Raw genomic sequence first — 17351 nt, 5'->3', positions numbered from 1 at the left:
GGTGAAGCTAAAGCACAGAGAGGTCACCGCACTTACTTAGGGTCACACAGCTCATTGCTGGTAGGGCTGGGATGCAAACCCAGTTCCAGAGTCTTTACTTTTAACCAGCCTGAGATATGGCCCAGAGCTCCAGGAACAGCAGGATGAGAAGGCCAGTTTGCACTAATGCTAAAGTCAGTCACTCGAGATTTCTAGTTACTAATAGCCCATCAGGATTCGAACTCAGAATGCCTTTAGGTACCAAACTCTGGTAGTCATTCCTCCTTGGTCTGTGCTCTCAGAGCAACCTCTCCTCCTGCACTGACCCCTGAATCCCACCCACCCAACCCGGCCCCATGCAGTCAAAAAAAGACCCCCCCCCAATTTCCTTTGTCTTTCATGGTGGGAAGATACAAGAGGCAGATAGCTGTTTTACACACCAGGAAGTGATGAAGCGAAAGCTTACAATCAAATCCGACTGCCCTCCACACACACACACACACACACACCCCGCTATACAGCAAACAACCAGGCCCAGAGAACTCAGGTCCCTGCTGAGGTCAGGCCTGGTTTTCACTACTCCCTGGATGATAATGGCTTCTTTGTCTTTGGTGGCCTGAGTTACCTGGCCAGCCTGCACCATGATGCTGGCTTGCTAAATTAGTATCCGTTCTGCCTAAAGCTTAGGCGGGAAGATGCGGCTTACACTCAGGCTTGCTGGTAAAGGTCCGAGCCATGCAGAAGTGTGTGTGTCCTGAGACCCCTGGGACAGGCAGCCTTCCTCCGGGACTTTCCCTACCCCGCTTCGCAAGGGCAGCCACTTAACAGAGCCCTCTCCAATGGCGCCTTCACTTTCCTGCCAGCCATTGGGCTGTGCAGGATCCCTGCCACAGCAAGGCTATTTTTAACAAGCATCCCAGGCTTCCGGGGGGTTGAGGAGAGGGGTAGAAAAAAAGATTCCATTTGTGTATTTTTAATCCATGCACATTTGAGAAGCCAGTGGCGTTCTCATCCCCACTGCAAGGATTGTGGGCAATTGATCAGGCATTGAGCGCCGGGTAATCCTTTTTCTTCCTTTTAACAAGGCTGCAGGGCTTTCAGGGGCTGGGGCTATGCTTCCCACCGCCTGATTGTCTCCTGATCCCACTGACCCAGCTCTTTCTCAAACCGCCTGGAGAATCCTGGCAGGGTCTCCTGGGCCAAGGAGGTCTGGGAACCTGACTCTTGGTGCCAAACTCATATTTAGAAATGTCTCTAGCCAGACTTTGGCGTCTGTCCCACATGGGCCCTGGGTGGGGGGTATATTCATATGTGCTGTCTACAAACGCATTCTAAGTGGGCAATTCCCTCTGTGACTATAAACACGGTCCCTGTGGAGGGGCTGTGGGAACTTGTGCCCCTTGGGCACAGAGGGCTGTGTGCAGGTGGACAGGGAATCACGGGGAACAGGAGGAAAAACTGTCCCAAGGCTTGGGCTGAGCAAATAAATCACGGTGAAAAAGGAGTTCCAGCTCCTGGTCCACCATCTACCCACTGCTGCACTCCTTCCCTCTGTGAAGGGCTGGGCCCTCAGTCTCTCCGATGGCATTGGCGAAAAGCAGCCAGAAGAGCTGTCATCCCCAAAGCACGGCCTGAAAAGCCTTCCCGAAGAACCTTCCGCTTTTCACGTCAGAGCATGGTGATGGAGATATCGACTCAAAGATCAGACTTTCCCCAGTAGCCCCTTAGCTGACGGACACCGTCTCAGTCCTGTGAGCACTCTCTCTTCAGACAGTTCCTCTGGCAGAAGGCACCCGATGCCCTTCTCTGCCGTTTAATGAACACCTACAGGGACAGGTTCTGCACCTGCCCGGTGGTGGCCATGAGACCTGAGAGGCACAGCAGTGGAAACGGGCTTTCTTCTCCCAAGATATATCACAAGACCCCCCCACCCCCGCCTGCAGCTCTGCCCTGGGGCCCTAGTGCCTTGCTCTTCAAATTCTTGTGGGAGAAGAGGCTGCTTTCCTATAGCCCCATTTTCTGAGAGAATCTAAATGCATCAAGGAGATTTCTGCCTAGTGCCTCCTTCTGCCCCTCCCCTCTCATCCCAGGCAAGAGCTCTGAAAAGGGTCAGGGTGACTGAGGAGACATGGAAAATGTCCCACAACTGGATAAATGGCGTGGAGCACAAAGGGAGCTCAGCCTCTGCTCCAGGCAAACCCCAAATTCAGATGAAGGAAAATGTACGATGGTAGCTCTGTGGGGGGTGGGGATGGGGAGGGGTGGGGAGGGATGGTGGTTGGGATCAGCTCTTCCTTTTACAGGAACCATCTCAGGGTCAGAGGAAGTGGGGAGATGGCCTCAAAGCCAGCCATAGGCCTCCAAGGCCAGAGAATGCCCTAGGTATCGCTCGCCCTTGGGAAAATTGCCTTTTCATATGGTTGGGGGTGGACATTGCAATTTTTCTTTGAGGGTTAATTGTTTGGCTGACAGCACAGATAATTAGGAATGAGAATCCTGGAGAGAGGGTGACAGCACCATCTGCTGTGAATATGTTTCAGCCCCACCCCACAGGAGGGCCAGGACGTGCTGTTTCTGTGTGCGCGCACATGCACACACACACACACACACGCGCGCACGCGCACGCACACACACACATCAGCAAAGATGTGGCTGTTCTACCGTTTGCTGTCAGTCCAGCACCATATGATCCAGGTGATGGTGTCATCAGTGGGCCAGGATAGTGACCTGCTTTCTGAGGGCAGCTCCTTCCCTTCCCCCACTGCACCTGTACACACAGTGCACACTCAGAAAGTACCTCTAGTACTAGGCACTGGTTTTTGTTACTCCCCGTGGTCTAATGTATTATGCCTGGACCTATGCTGGCTGCAGGCAGGCATGAGGGGCTACACGAGCTACTTGGAGCCATTGTTGTTTGGGGTCCTCTTCCTGTCTCAACCAGCATCTATTACCTGCCCTGGCTGGCTAGCTTCGCATCTATGATGCTTGCTCCAGAGTCAGGCTAGCCCTGGCTGCCATGGTCAGGGAAGGATGACCTTTGTGAAAAAAATCCCTGTGTGCCAGTGGCAGAGCTGCTTCATAATCAAGCCGAGAAGCTGTTGTCCAGGGTGGGGGCATATGGAGCATAGACATACCCTTCAAAGGGAGAATAGTATCCATCCTGCCTTCCAAAACCACTCTATGCCCACCATACTGCTCGCCGCCTCTTACAGGAGGCCCTCAGATGCAGAACTGTGGGGAGGTAGCTGGGAGGCCGGTGGTTATGTAGCACTTGATCGTGGCCAGTTCTCCTTGGGCTCAAGATGCTTCAGCTGCCGCACCATCTCTCCAGCCTGTTTTCCCGCTTCTCACCCTCACCCCTGTCTCTTCTTGCTCTCCTTAGACTTCCCTTTGGAGAAGAGACCAAAGACATGACTGTCTTACCTGCTCCCTAACAGGACGAGTGGCCTTTTGCTTCCTTCTCGCTCAGCCCTCATCCTCTGGGGATGACTTGACATTTAGAAGAAATTAGCCTAGCACCGGAATACTTCCTGGGAAAACATGGTAAATTGAAGTTGGAAATACCAGCCTTGACTTTCTCCAACTTACTCTGTGATGTTCAACAGTCATCTCAACCTCTCTGTGCTTCTATTTTCTCATCTTTGAAATAATGCTTCGTGGACCTGCTACAAAACAGGGTGGAAATGCAATTTCTAGGGCGCAATCTAAGTCATTGTCATCATCTTGCTTCAATAGTTCATACAGGCCCGAGGGAAGAACATGTGTGCTCTGGTTCCTTTGCTACCTGCATCCAGGGCATGGTGCATCCTCTTTCTGAAGTGCTGGTCGCCTGGGCTTTCATTCTCTGTCCATAGCATCTTCTCAGCAGCTGGTCCACTGAGGCTGAGAGGACCCTGGGTGGGTCTCAGCCATGTGAGCAGCTGTCCAGACCTGTTGAGAGGGACAGGGCTGCAGTCCCAGTGGTCCCAGTGTTCAGAGCAGGCGGTACAGTTGCTGCGGAGGCCTCATGACTCTTCCTGGCAGAGTATGGCCCACAGTCTTGGCTCTGGAATGCCAGGATTCAGAGGGACCAGTGTCAGTGTCTTTGCCCCTTGTGCTGGGGCTGGGGAGCTATATCTCTTCTCCTGTCTTTTCCTTTGAGATGAAGGGCTGGAAAGACTTTCATCATGGGCCATGGGTAGGGTGGTCTTCCTGGAGCTCCCAGCCTCCAGCACCCCAAAGCCTTGCCCCAGGATTTGGTGAGTAAAGGAATGCCCTGTTCTTTGCCCTTCCCATTGGTGGAGTGAGAGCACCTATTTCCTTCCTCTCCCAGAACACTGGGACAGCTCAGGGCTCCTGTTGGGTCTAAATTAAAGCCTGTGTGACCACTAACAGATGGACACCTGGTTGAAAAGGGAGTCTTTCAAGTAGATAGAATGAAGTATGCAGAGGTAAGAAATCAGGAATAATGGATGTGTACATGCATGTGTGTGTATGTGTGTATGTGTGTGTGTGCGCGCGTGCATGCATGCTTGTATGCACATCATATGTTGAACCTGTGGTCAGAGCATGCTCAGTGGGAACCCTATATGGCATAGCTACCAGGCACTGTGGGATCGAATAATAAAGACCAATAAGAGGCTGGGTAGAAGACTCCAGAACAGTTCACACCTGGACTTGTATGTCTGGGTCTGGTTGTAATGGAGACCTCTGTTCTTTTTGCAGATCCCCTCTGAAGCAGCTGGGAGCTCGAGTCACCTCATCCCCGAGGATTAGGCCAGCTGGAAGTGGAAGAGAGAATGGCGTGGGGCTTACCCAGGGCTGAGCAGTGAGCCACGGCTCCTGGGACCTGGAGCTCCGACTGGGAGGCTGTACCACTGGAGTGACTCAAGAGGGATTGATGCTCTGGCCCCCAGCGACATGCACGTGGTGTAATGACAGGTAATGAACCTGAGGCTGGGCTATCCGTTATCAGTGATATGGCAGGTAGGGAAATACATCAGCCTGTATTCGGCGTACAGTGTCAGCCTCGAGAAGATAACTGTGCGAACTAAGCCCATGAAGCCTGATAAGATGATAGATGGACACCTTAGAGTTATTTGTTTTCACCCATGTGCTTGTTGAAGCCAGGTACCAGAAGATTTAGCATCAGTAGAGTTCACTTTCTATGTGGGAAGGAAGGCCTAGCACCGTGGTTATGCATGGAGCATATCTTATTGGAGGGATTCAGAGTACAAATCAAAAAGTTACTATTGTCACCTCCTGCAAGAAACGGGGAGGTTATGTCAGCAAGGAAATTGAGGTAACAAAGGGTGAAGGAGCTCTTACGTACCCGTGAGGGGGTAGATCTGGGGCTCTGCACCTTGGGACCATCTTGGTTCAGACACCTAGAGTTTTGCTCATGAAAAATAGAAAAGTGAACTGTGCCCATCTGTCCCTTCAAGGGTGCCTAAGCAAGCAGGGGAGGACTGAAAGTGCCTGGGGGTAGGGGTCAGGTGTAGGGATGTAGAGGGGACACACAGGGTCTAGCAGATTTTTTGGGTCTAGCAGTTAATCCCAGGATTTAGCCAAGGCAGGAAACATCAGATAGATCTCTAGGACCTAGAAGGCTCGACCTCTTGAAACTTAGAAGGGTAAGTTTCCTGTTATGACTGGTTGTTTGGTCTGTACCATATGTACCATGAGGGTGTTGCTCTGGCAGCCTTCCCCCATGGGGAACAAAGATGGCCGAGACTGAAGCAAAAACAGTGTTAAGTCTTGTGAAATGACCTGGGGCAATGGGAGAAAGGCCAGCAGCTAACAGCAGAAGGCCTGAGAGGGTGTGGCAGATTCCATCTAGCTCAGACTAGGGTTGAGGTCAAAGCCAAGGGCTGGGGAGGAGCAGCACATTAGGACTCCTGGGTGGCCTTGCTTCAAATCAAAGAATACCCTGAAGGAATTTAGCAAGCTAAGCCCCTCTCTAGGAAAAGGATAGGTTACAGGCCGTGGGTGGGGGTGCCACAGGTGGGGGTGCCACAGGTGGGGTGCCACTGGACTCCCACCTACTGGGGGGAGTAGAAAGAAAAGGAACTTGAGACATGGAGCAGTGGGGGTGGCTGAGCCTTGGGGTGGGGGAGGCAGCTCTCTGGTTCTGAGCGTCACTGTCAACGTTCCTGTTCTTGGTGGAGCAGCTGATCTACACATTTCAGACTGGACAGGGGACTGGGGAGGGCTGACCCTGAGAAGGGTGTTTCGTGGGAGAAAAGTGGGGGCCGAGTGGAGGCAACAAAGGTCCTGCCCTGCAGGGATGGGCTAGGGTTCTCTTAGTGCCAGTTTCCAGAATCCCAGCTGCATCAAACTGATTAAGCAATGTTTACCAAGCACTTACCTTATTAGTTACTTTTCAGTCACAGAAACCAAGCAACTGACAGAAACAGCCTGAGATAGGGAGGATTTATTTTGGCTCAAGGCTTGAGGATATAGTTTATCACGGCGGGATAGGATTGTGTCGTTACAATCTGTGTGAATACTTATTATCTGTGTGAATGAGGAAGCACAGGGCTTGGACTGGAACCAGAGATGGGGTATTTACCCCAAACCATACCACTGTGGCCCTACATCAGCTGGCCTCCTACCTCAAAGGTTCTATAGCCTCACAAAACAGCATTGCAGCTGGGGACTGAGTCTTCAAATGTTTGAGCCTTTGGAGGACATTGAACATTTAATGGTTAATACACAAGTTACAGGCTCCGAAGCCGGAGGGCAAGATTAGTTTGGGTTTCCACTTCTCTGACAAAACACCATAGCCAAAAGCAACTTGGGGAAGAAAGGGCTTGTCTCATCCTATAACTTATAGTCTGTTATCCAGGGAAGTCAGGTCAGGAAGTCAAGGCAGAAACCTGGAGGCAGGAACTGATGCAGAGGTTGTGGAGGGGTGCTGCTTACTGGCTTGCTCCTTATGGCTTGCTCAGCCTGCTTTTTTTATACCCTCCAGGATCACAAATCCAGGGGTGGCATCACCCATATCAACCACTAATTAATTAAGAAAGTGCCCCCAACAGGCTTGCTTACATGCTAATGTGCTGGGGGCATTTTCTCATTTGAGGTCCCTGTAATGGTCTGTCCTGTCTCTTTAAGAGACAAGCCACACCTCCACCATCTGCTGAGGCAGGCTGATCTACCTGCTTGCAGCCTGAGTCTCTTCCTTTTCTGTCTCCCTCTTGGAGAGGCAACTTCCATCTCTCCCTTCTTTCTCTTTCTTCTCTCTCTCTCTCCTCTTCTCCCTTTCTCCCTTCCCCCTCCATAACCCACTAAATAAATATCCAACCTCACTCTGCATAGCATGCCTATCTGCCTGTCTCTCACCTGCCACATGGCTCCCTGCCCAGGACCAGCCGCCTTCAGAGACCTGCGGCATGGTCTCATGGTGTGCCCATCCGTCTGTCTCTCCTCGTGGCCTGCTACAGCTGCTTGGGGAACTGTGCCATCCCTGCCCGGGACTGGCTGCTCTCAGGATATGCTGTTTGCTGCCTGCGCCACATGGGGACCTGCAGCATTTCTGCCGCTGCAGCTGCCAGGGATCCAGGGATCCTGCAGCATTTGAATTAATCCTGAATGACCCTAGCTTGTGTCAGATTGGTGTTGTGGCCTCGCATGGGGTAGAGGGGATAGCACAGAAGCAGGTCCAGGCCTCAAGCATCTCCAGATGCTATCTTCAAATGAGGGAAAGTTGGTCTTGCTCTAGCGGCTCAGGAGAGTGAAACAAATAGTAAGTAAAACACATTGAAATGATTTCATTATTGGGCTCTCTTGGGGTCAGAGTGGGGCTTGGAGAAGTTCGCTCTACCTGGGACTTCTGGAAGAGGACAGATTTACAAACGTGGCTATCAGAGGTGCTCCTGCCACAGGAATGGGGCTCACGGTAGAGCCTAGCACTCAGAACTGCTAAGCATGTGTTGAGTGCTGGGACAGAAGCTGGGCTCAGAGGAAGGCACGAGTCAGGAGAGGCAGCCAGGAGAAATGCTTAGCAGAGAGAACACGCTCAGAATTCTTGTAGCATTTGCCTCCCTTCATTCCAGGTAGTTTCTCAGTATTGGGGAAGGGGGTTGGTAGAAGCCGAGATTGGTCTGGAGATTGGGACCAGCCATGGGTATAAGCCACAACAGGCTCTTTAAATTTGTTAGTAGCCATATTGGAAAACAGAGAAATTAACTAGTGTAATTGATTTTAACAATGTGTCTCATTTAACTCAGTATGTCTAAACCACTGTATCTTCAACATGTAATCAATACACAATTACAAAGAAGATGTGTTATTCTTGTTCCTACAGAGGCTCTGACATACTAGATGTATTTTATACTTAATGGCCCATCTCAGTTAGGACTGGCCGCATTTCAAGAACTCAATGGCCATAGGTGTCTGGTGGCTACTGGATTGCCCAAGATAGTTGTAGAATCTAGAATCTCTTTCCAAGGAGCAACTAAAGGCTAGGTAGGTCCAGAGCCAAACAATAACAGAATTTACTGTTGGGCAGCCTTCTTACAGAACATCTATAGTGTGTCTCTAGAGAGATTTGTAGAAGAGAGATGTCTTTTTTTTTTTTTTTTTTATTTTTTTTTTTTTAGACAGGGTCTTATGTGGCCCTGTTTGGTCTCACTATGCAGCTGAAAATGACCTTAAATCTTAAATTCCTAATCCTCCTGCCTCCACCTCCCAAGTTCTAAGATTCCAGGTAGGAGCCACCATGCCTTGCTAACAAGAGACATCTCTTGCCTCTTGCTAACAATGGTGCCTGTGTTCTCTGGAACCAACTTGGCTCCCAGGTCTCCAGATTGTTGACTCAAGTCTCTGCCACTTGTAAGTTCGAGACTGACTTCAGTCACTTTCTAAACTGCCCCCAAGAGCAGTCAGCGCTTCACCAAGAGTGGAAGTAATCACCTCTATCATGTCAGGTAACCATGAGGACTAATTAAAATGGTGAGTAATTGCTGTGTGACACATGATGTCAAGAAATAATTCTTTTTATTTTTGTAAATCAAATGGAAACAAATGTGAGTTCCTTTACGGGTTGAGGTTGTCAGAATTCCTAGCAGGCGTTTATATAATTCTGTAGTTCTCCCTTCCGATACATGAGAACCTTGGAGCTTTGCAACTCAGACCTTGGGGAAGTTTCAGCCCCCAGCTATCTGGAATAGGCTGTGTCCATCTTTTCTAGGGTATCACCATCGCCAAAGTGCACCCAGTAAAGCGAAGGCTGTCAGGCAGTGTGGGGTCCAAGTCATCTTACTACCTTGGGGTCCCACGCAGTCACCCATCAGCAAGAGTTTCCTTTCAGTCCTTGCTCTTCTGGTCTCAGCCTTTGAATCAAGGACTCAACCCCTCCCTCCACAGCCATAAAGATGCAGCTCCTTAGGATAAGAAAGCCCATATTTCACTGTCAAAAAATATGGCCTCTCTCTCTGGGAATGGGGGGCAAGGGACACTTATTATTCTGTGACTATCATCTGCAGTTGCCCCTGGCACCCAGCAATAGCAGAAGGCAGTAATTGCTGTGTTTTTATTAACACAGTGTCCTACATGTGTCTCTGGAACGCCACAAGGTCAAGTTCCCCTATGCACAGGCTCCATCCAAAGAATGCGTTAAATACATTTTGCCTTCTGGGTTTTTTTCTGAAACTCACACGAGCTCCTGGGTGAGGAAGGCTTTTGTAGAAATAGCAAGTGTTTATGAGACCCTGGGTTCCTCCAAAGGTTGCCTGGCCTGAGAGCTGAAATGAAACATCTGCCTTCATTCCATGTCCCTGATTTAGAAGGTGTTTCTTCTCTCCCCTTGCATGACCAGGCTATGCTCTAGGCAGTGTCCTCTCTGTAGAGTGCTCCTACCTGGTGTTCCACCTCCAGGCTGAGATCCACTCAAGGAACTACTCCCTTCATTCTCCTCTGTGGGTGTGCATGTGTGTGTGGGGGGGTGAGGGTCCTGTGTTAGTAGTGACTAACATCTTTATTATTTTCTCACCCTGCTAGGTGGGCACTCTAGCCAGTCCTGATGGGTGTGAATCCACTCAGGTCATTATGGTCGCTCACAATCTGCCCTTCTGTACAGAGCAAGGCTATGAATCTTGGGGAGCCCTGTAGGTCTTCCTGCCTCTGTAGTGTGGGCAGTTGGGTGTCCTGCCTGGTGTGGAGAGAATGGTGTCAGGAGGCGTAGGCGCAGTGTAAAGGAGCTGGATACGGGTCGTGAGGGTGAAGCCTAAAGCAAAGGGATACTTGCTAGGCCTCTGGCTCTGAACTTCAGCCTCCAGGTCGAGCACTCTGGACCATGTGTAGAGGAGCCAGGGGCCTCTGATGTGCACTGTGGTGGAATTTGTGTTATTTTAGAATAGAGGTCCTCTACCACATCCCAGCAGATGTCTGCCTCCTGCTGTGTTTGCCTAGTCCCAAGCTTTTGAATTGTTGTGAATCTGAAAAGAATCTTCTAAGTCCCGTGGCTGGCTGGCTGCTGTAGACGGTGGTCTGGCACACTTGGGTGGCAGTGTGTGACGGAGGGTGTCATGAAATCAGCACATGTAGATAAGAGAGCTAGTCTGACTCTTCTTAGGTTACAGTGTGGCCCTCTGCAGATCTCTGAACTTCTGTAGTCTAATGTCCCTCAGAACTAAACGGATGTGAGGAAGTGTGTTGACAGAGGTTTCTGTCCTGCCAGGTCCCACAGCTATTCAGTCCCAAAGAAACACACAGAGGCCTACATTAATTATAAACTGTTTGGCCTATTAGCTCAGGCTTCTTATTAACTCTTATATCCTACATTAACCCATAATCCTTGTCTGTGTTAGCCATGTGGCTTGGTACCTTTTATCAGCAAGGCATCCTCATCTTGCTTCCTCTGTGTCTGGGTAACGACTGCAGACTGACCTTTTCCTCTTCCCAGAATTCTCCTGTTCTTGTCACCCTGCCCCTACTTCCTGCATGGTCACCCCACCTATACTTCCTGCCTGGCTACTGGCCAATGAGCATTTTATTAAAAAAAATACAAGTGACAGGGTACTGGCCAGAGCCATGTTTATTGCCACAATTCTATGGACTTTAAAGGTCCCTGCCACCACCAAGAAGCATGCTGTAGGCTATTCATAAAGACCATTTAAGTATTTTGTGGCAGATTCTCTTAAAAGGGCTACAAGGCTTTTACAGCTAAAGCTGAATCAGGAAGCCTCTCTTAAATGAGACACACTTGCCTCTAGCAAAGAAAGCCCACCTGAGAAAGTGCTGCTGCTAAGAAGCTGTGCTTAATTCTGTTCTTTTGTGTCTAGAGTTACTTCCCAAGCTCTCTCAGGCTTTATGTGGATATAGTTGTCCACGTTGGTACCATTTGTTTGCAGTAGTTTCTGTCCTGTCCAGTCCATTGTCCCACAGCAGAAGTTTGGGGCCATGACTTCACCCTGTGTCCAGGTGCACCTCTTGAAAGAAGAGGTTCATTGGTGGGTCTAATGGCCTGAGGCTGGTGAAAACTGGTCATTCCCTTTCCACACTGGGTCTCTGGTACACCACTCTCTGCAGAATCGGTCTGTGGTGCTTCCTGAGGGCTTAGAGGGAGCAGCTACCCATGTGTTACCTCAGATTTTACCAAATAGAGAGGCAGAAAGCCACATTGCCCTTGACTGACAACCTTCATACATGTACTTAACAATTTTAATTTTTCATGATTCTTCTGATAAAAATAGTGCCCAACTAAAAACAAAAACATTTGTATTTCCCATCTCCTTAATTAGTTTCTAATTTGGGGGTTCTTATTAGCTTAAAATCATCTGCTGAAATGGCCCTCAGATGAGGAAGAAAACATGCAATGCACAATCAATTCCAAAGAGATCTTCCTATTTAATTATGCTGATTGGTGCACTAGAGACCCCCGCGATATGAGCCTCTCAGAATGAGCTTGATTTGTGCGATTTGGTTTTTAAAATTTGGGGGATGCATATTTATCATGTTCAACCCTGTGTTGTTCTCCTTGAGATTCTGACTTATCTTCTGAAAGTGGGTAGAAGATCCCAGGGGCTTTAGCTTGGACTTCCTCCATGGCCTCCTTGGGAGAGCCTAGCCTGCTGAGAGCACAAGGTCCCCATTTGTCTGGTGGTCGAGAGGCAGGCTAGGGGAGGGTGGGCTGCTAGAACTGTGGAGCTGGATGGTAGAGGAAGGTCTCCATGAAATCATTTAAAAAGGATCAGTTCTGCGTCAAAGATATTTCCAGAGCAAAATTCTAGAATGGGAAAAACAGCAGATCAAAGAGAACAGTCTCTCACCCTCCAAACCCATGGGCCAGTGTCAGCTTTGCTGAGGACTGGGCAGCTGGAAACAGTGAGAAAAGGATGATAGTACCACCCAGGTATTCAAAATAAATCTTAAAAGAATGGAAGAATTGGAGAGATGTCCCACCAGGGTTCAGAGCTCTTCTATGTACCAGGAGCTACTGAGAAAACACTCAAGCCTTCTGGTCCTCAGTCTTCCCATCAGTTAAATGAGTTTCAGATCACCTGCTGTATATAAACCTCACAAGAATGGTTCCGTACAGTGAAACACCCAGGATCAAAGAGTGACTTGTGAGTATAGTTGGTGCTGATTCCTGAAGACTCCCCAGTCTGCACACATTTGCTTGCAGGTTTGCACAGCCGGACTCCATGATAGAGTGCCATCCTACATTGTGTGGAAGGCGTGTGTGCAGGCTGCTGTGCAACACTACCTGGAGGACGGTAGTCAGTAGGTGCCACACACCACCATATGGGGCAGTAAGGTAAATTCCCTGCTTTGGGAGCTCATGGTAGGGTTGGAGCTGCAAGGGAGTCAGCGGTAGACTGGGGAAAACCACTCTGATGTGGAGAAACAAATGGTCCTGATTCAGGGCGAATTGGTATTACTCGTAGGATGATCTATGATGGTCTCTTGGATAGGTGACACTGACTGGGATCCACACGCCGTTTCTGATAAGGATCTCAGTTGTAGTACCATTTATGCCTCTTGCCTTGACATCCACACCTATCCCGCAGCCCAGTATATAAACTTTGTGTACATTCCTGCATGATAGGACTTGGGCACCCTAGCCTTTCCTGTGCAGAGCAGGGTTGGTGATCCTCTGCCTGGCCCTTCCAGCCTCTCCCATCATTTTTCTTTTGCCATCTCCACCAGTTTCCCAGTAGGGTCTAGGGTTAAGCTGTAGATGGGAGTTTCTGTCCTGGTGCGGGATAATTGGCTATATTCTGTCAATCATGTTTTAAATAAATGCTGATTGGCCAGGCAGGAAGTATAGGTGGGTCAACCAGACAGGAAGTAGAGGCAGGGTGATGAGAACAGGAGAATGCCAGGAAGGAGGAAGACCATTCCTCCCATTCCAGCCCAGACCACTGAGCAGCAAGATGTAACCTGTCCAGCTGAAAGGTACTGAGCCATGTGGCTAACATAGATAAGAATAATGGGTTAATATAAGCTACAAGAGCTAATAAGAAGACTGAGCTAATGGGCCAATCAGTTTATAATCTTATGGAGATCTCTGTGTGATTTTCTTTGGGGCTTGCTGGCTGTGGGGTACTGGGCGGGACAGAAACCCCAACAAGCTGGCCCTCATTGCTACACTGTCCCACTTGTTGCCACAGCCATTCAGTCCCAAAGAAACTCATGGAAGCTGATATTAATTATAAACTATTTGGCCTATTAGCTCAGGCTTATTGTTAACTAACTCTTATAACTTAAATTAACCCACAATTCTTATCTATGTTTAGCAATGTGACTTGGTACCTTTCCTCAGTAAGGCATTCTTATCTTGCCTCTTCTGCATCTGACTGGTGACTGACTCTGCCGTTTCTTTCTCCAGAATTCTCCTTGTCTGGTTGCCCTGCCCATACTTCCTGCCTGGCTACTGGCCAATCAGCATTTTATTAAACCAACACGAGTGACGAACTTTACAGCGTATAAGAGCATTATCTCACAGCATTAACCATCCATGTTTCTTCACTCTTGCCCTCTCTTTAATCATGGACACAGAGGAACATAGTATGACTTGGACACCAGCATCATCAAGCAATTCCTTAAGTGCAAGCAGACCACTCAAAGACAAAGTCACTTGGGAGTGGGTTAGCATTGGTTTAAGTAGAGAGGAAAGGAGGTGAGGCACCCAGGAAGTGGGCTTGAGGGCTTGATTTCCTGGGCGCAGAGAGCTGCTTGGTGCACTGATTCTCCTGGCTCATGGAGTCACGAGCACTGGTTGTTTCCAGGCCTGTGGTGATGGTGTCCTCTCATTTGTATGGTATAAATCAAATCAAAGGCTGTGGAGAGAGTCATACTAGGGAAGGTATGCAGCAAGGTAGATCTGGTGTCCTTGCCTGTGCCTGGATTTCCAGACCTGCCATGGTAGCCCTGGACAGACAGTCCTGCTGTTTTGGGATGAGACTTTCACAGCATCTGGCCCAAAGTTTTACCCACTTGTGAACCTACCTGAAACTAGAGAGCATGTGTGTTCTCAAGTGTGATATGGAGGACCGTGTCTCTCTCCTTGCAATGTGGTGGTAACAAAGCTCTTAGTTTCAGGGCCCTCAGCAACATTCAGTTTTTGCTTCTTCCATCTCTGCCACCATGAGACACAAGCCACCCTGGACCTTGGTTTCCATTCCTGGGAACAAGAAGGAGCTGACACCTTTAACTGCAAAGAAATGGTTTAATGGACAATGCACACGCAGGTTCTTTGAGTGTGAACAATTAGTCAAACATTAAAAAGCAGCTGCTTGTACATTCACTTATGCACACCCCCACCCCAGAAACTGTGTCTAAAGGACAAAGCTCAGAGTAGCAAAACATATGTCAGCGTACATTGTGGGCAGGTGGGAGAGACACTAGCAACTAGATTCCTGGCCTAGCAGCCCTACCCCATCCCAGTGTGGCATAGAAGAGCTGGAGCCTTGCTCTGCTTTTCCCACTGAGCGAGCTGCATGACCAACTTAAAAATGATTGGCAAGTTAGCAATATTTGTTCATTGATTCATGTGCAGCCTGCTTTTCTGGTTGACTGGGAGGCAGGGTGGTTATCCTGTTAGAGGGACACTCCTGGAGGAAGCCTCCCTGGCGCCCTGCTACCCTTGGAGTTAGTGGTCTCCCTATCCTTCGGATAATGTCAGATGGCTTCTGGGCCGACCCCAGCCACGCACTGACTGTCCTACTCACTGCACTGAGATTTGAGATTCAGCACTCACTCCGGGCTGCGATGTGCAGCTAATGGTTCATCTTTAAGTGGACACTTGCCTGGAACCTTCCATCCATCAGTGGCTGACATTTAGGAAGGAAGTGGTAGTATTGATCTGGCAGTTGTGAATGAGTTCTGCAGCACCACATCTACCTGCTTGCCTTTTCTTTTCCTTTACTCTGTCGATCTTTCTTCCCCTCTCTCCCTCCCTCCTCCTTGACACAAGCCAGAGTCATTTAAGAAGGAACTGCAGTTGAGAGAATGCCTCTACCATACTGGCCTGTGAGTAAGCCCGTAAGTGGTGCTTTTCCATGGAGTCTGCTTCAGCTTCTGCCTCCAGGTTGCTGCCTTGACTTCCCTCTATGCTAGACTACAACTCTAAGATGAAATAAACCCTCCCCCCCCAAGTTGTTTTTGGTTATAGTGTTTTATCACAGCAATAGAAACCCTAACAAAGACACTCCCTCCTTCCCTTGTTCCCTTATGGTGGTGATTTGAATGAATGCATGGCCCCCCACAAGCTCATAGGGAATGACACTATTAGGAGGTGTGGCCTTGTTGGAGTAAATATGGCCTTGCTGGAGGACGTGTGTCACTGTGAAGGCAGGCTTTGAGGTTTCTTTTGCTCAAGCTTTGCTCAGTGTGGCCCTCAGTCCATTTCCTGTTGCCTGCAAGATGTAAGACTTTAAGCTCCTTCTCCAGTACCGTGTCTGACTACATACTGCCATGTCCCACCATAATGGTAATGGACTGAACCTCTGAGCTGTAAGCAAGTTATCCCAATTAAATGTTTTCCTTTATAAGAGTTGCCATGGTCATGGTGTCCCTTCACAGCAACAGAAACCTTAACCAAGACAGCAGTTGGTGTCAGGGATTGGGGTATTGATATGATAGGTCTAACCACCTTTATGCTTGGAGGAGTTTGGACTTTGGTAGTTTGGGTTAGGAAAGCAGTTTAAACACTGTTAATGGGCATACCCATAGGAACATGGAAGACAGAGGTACTGAGCTATCTGAACTGTTGGGGTCAGACTCAAGAGGTTTCACAGGAAAAGAATCCACACTCAGACTGCCATACTCACCAACTTCTCCCCACCATTCTATTTCTCCTTTTATTAACTTAGAAAAGAAACCCACCATTATGATCCTATTTGAAGGTCACAGAGAGTAAGGGTACAAACACAGGGGTTTGAGTCTGGAGAAAGTCCTTAGCCCCACTCACTGTAGGGTGCCAAGGGAGACAGTCACAGGTTCCCGCTGGGTTCTGGTACTCTCAGATGGGTTGGAGGAGGAGTTTCCCATGAGCCTTTGACTGAAGGTCAACCAACAGAGTGTAGAAAGCTTGCCATCAGTCAGGAAGACCTTAGCTCTGGTTACAAAAGTAACGCAAACACAGAAGAAATTAAAACCATATAATAATATTCAACTGAGTGAAGGAACTTGGGTCCCTCCACAATCACCAAAGGTGATTTGGGGGTTACTATTTGATTTATATCCATATAAATCTGTTTCAGCATCTGTTTGTATCAAAGGTCTAGAAAATAACTCCATATTATGCAAATATGAGATCTAGTTATATACTACATTTCATAGCATGCATACAGTGTGGATTACTACAGAGGGTCTATGTAAATTGAATTAGAGTTATAGCTCAAAATCAAGATGCTGGGCCTGGCATGGCAGTGCCATGTGTGATCCCAGCCCTCGGAAGGTAGAAGCTGGAAGGTGGTGAGTTCTAGGCCAGCCTGGGTCACCTCGTCAGACTGTTTTAAAAAGCAACCACACATCAGAAATGCTGTACTGCCCAGAGGTATATAGGCATTTCCTTACCTCTGTTTCAATTGCTCTCATCCCTGTCCCTGTAGCTGCTTCAGGTTACGATTGGTGCTGTGTGGTGGTCTAATGCTTCCGTGTGCTAGTAGAATGCAGAAATCTGAATGCCTAGTCCTAGTGTTCATTTTCCCATAGAGAATAGAGCCTACTGAAAACTTCATAGAATACCTTGATTTTTATTTCCTTAACTATATGTCCTTGTAATTGCTCCACGATCATATACATAGCACTTCTTTAGACCCTCTGTGTAGTAACCCACCACTGTATGCATGCCCTGTATTTGTTGGTCATGTCCAGTTTTCTTTTTGCTATGAAAAACTGTTATTTGTTTGCTTTGATATCCATCTGAACTATTTTGTTTGCGT

The 17351-nt window shown here is 48.6% G+C and overlaps 1 protein-coding gene across 1 annotated transcript in view; it reads left to right on the top strand.

The window, feature by feature from the left end:
• Positions 1 to 4811: 4811 nt before the first annotated feature.
• Zbtb7c (zinc finger and BTB domain containing 7C) overlaps positions 4812 to 17351 on the top strand; it is a 233942-nt gene continuing 221402 nt past the window's right edge. Inside the window, exon 1 of the mRNA XM_057788858.1 lies at positions 4812 to 4899. The gene's annotated coding sequence lies outside the window, so the exon portion shown is untranslated. The remainder of the gene's footprint in view (positions 4900 to 17351) is intronic.

Source organism: Chionomys nivalis, chromosome 14 (assembly GCF_950005125.1).
Source record: "Chionomys nivalis chromosome 14, mChiNiv1.1, whole genome shotgun sequence".
NCBI lineage: Eukaryota > Metazoa > Chordata > Mammalia > Rodentia > Cricetidae > Chionomys > Chionomys nivalis.
The sequence above is the reverse complement of the archived record's forward strand: the minus strand, read 5'-3'. Positions and strand labels throughout refer to the sequence as shown.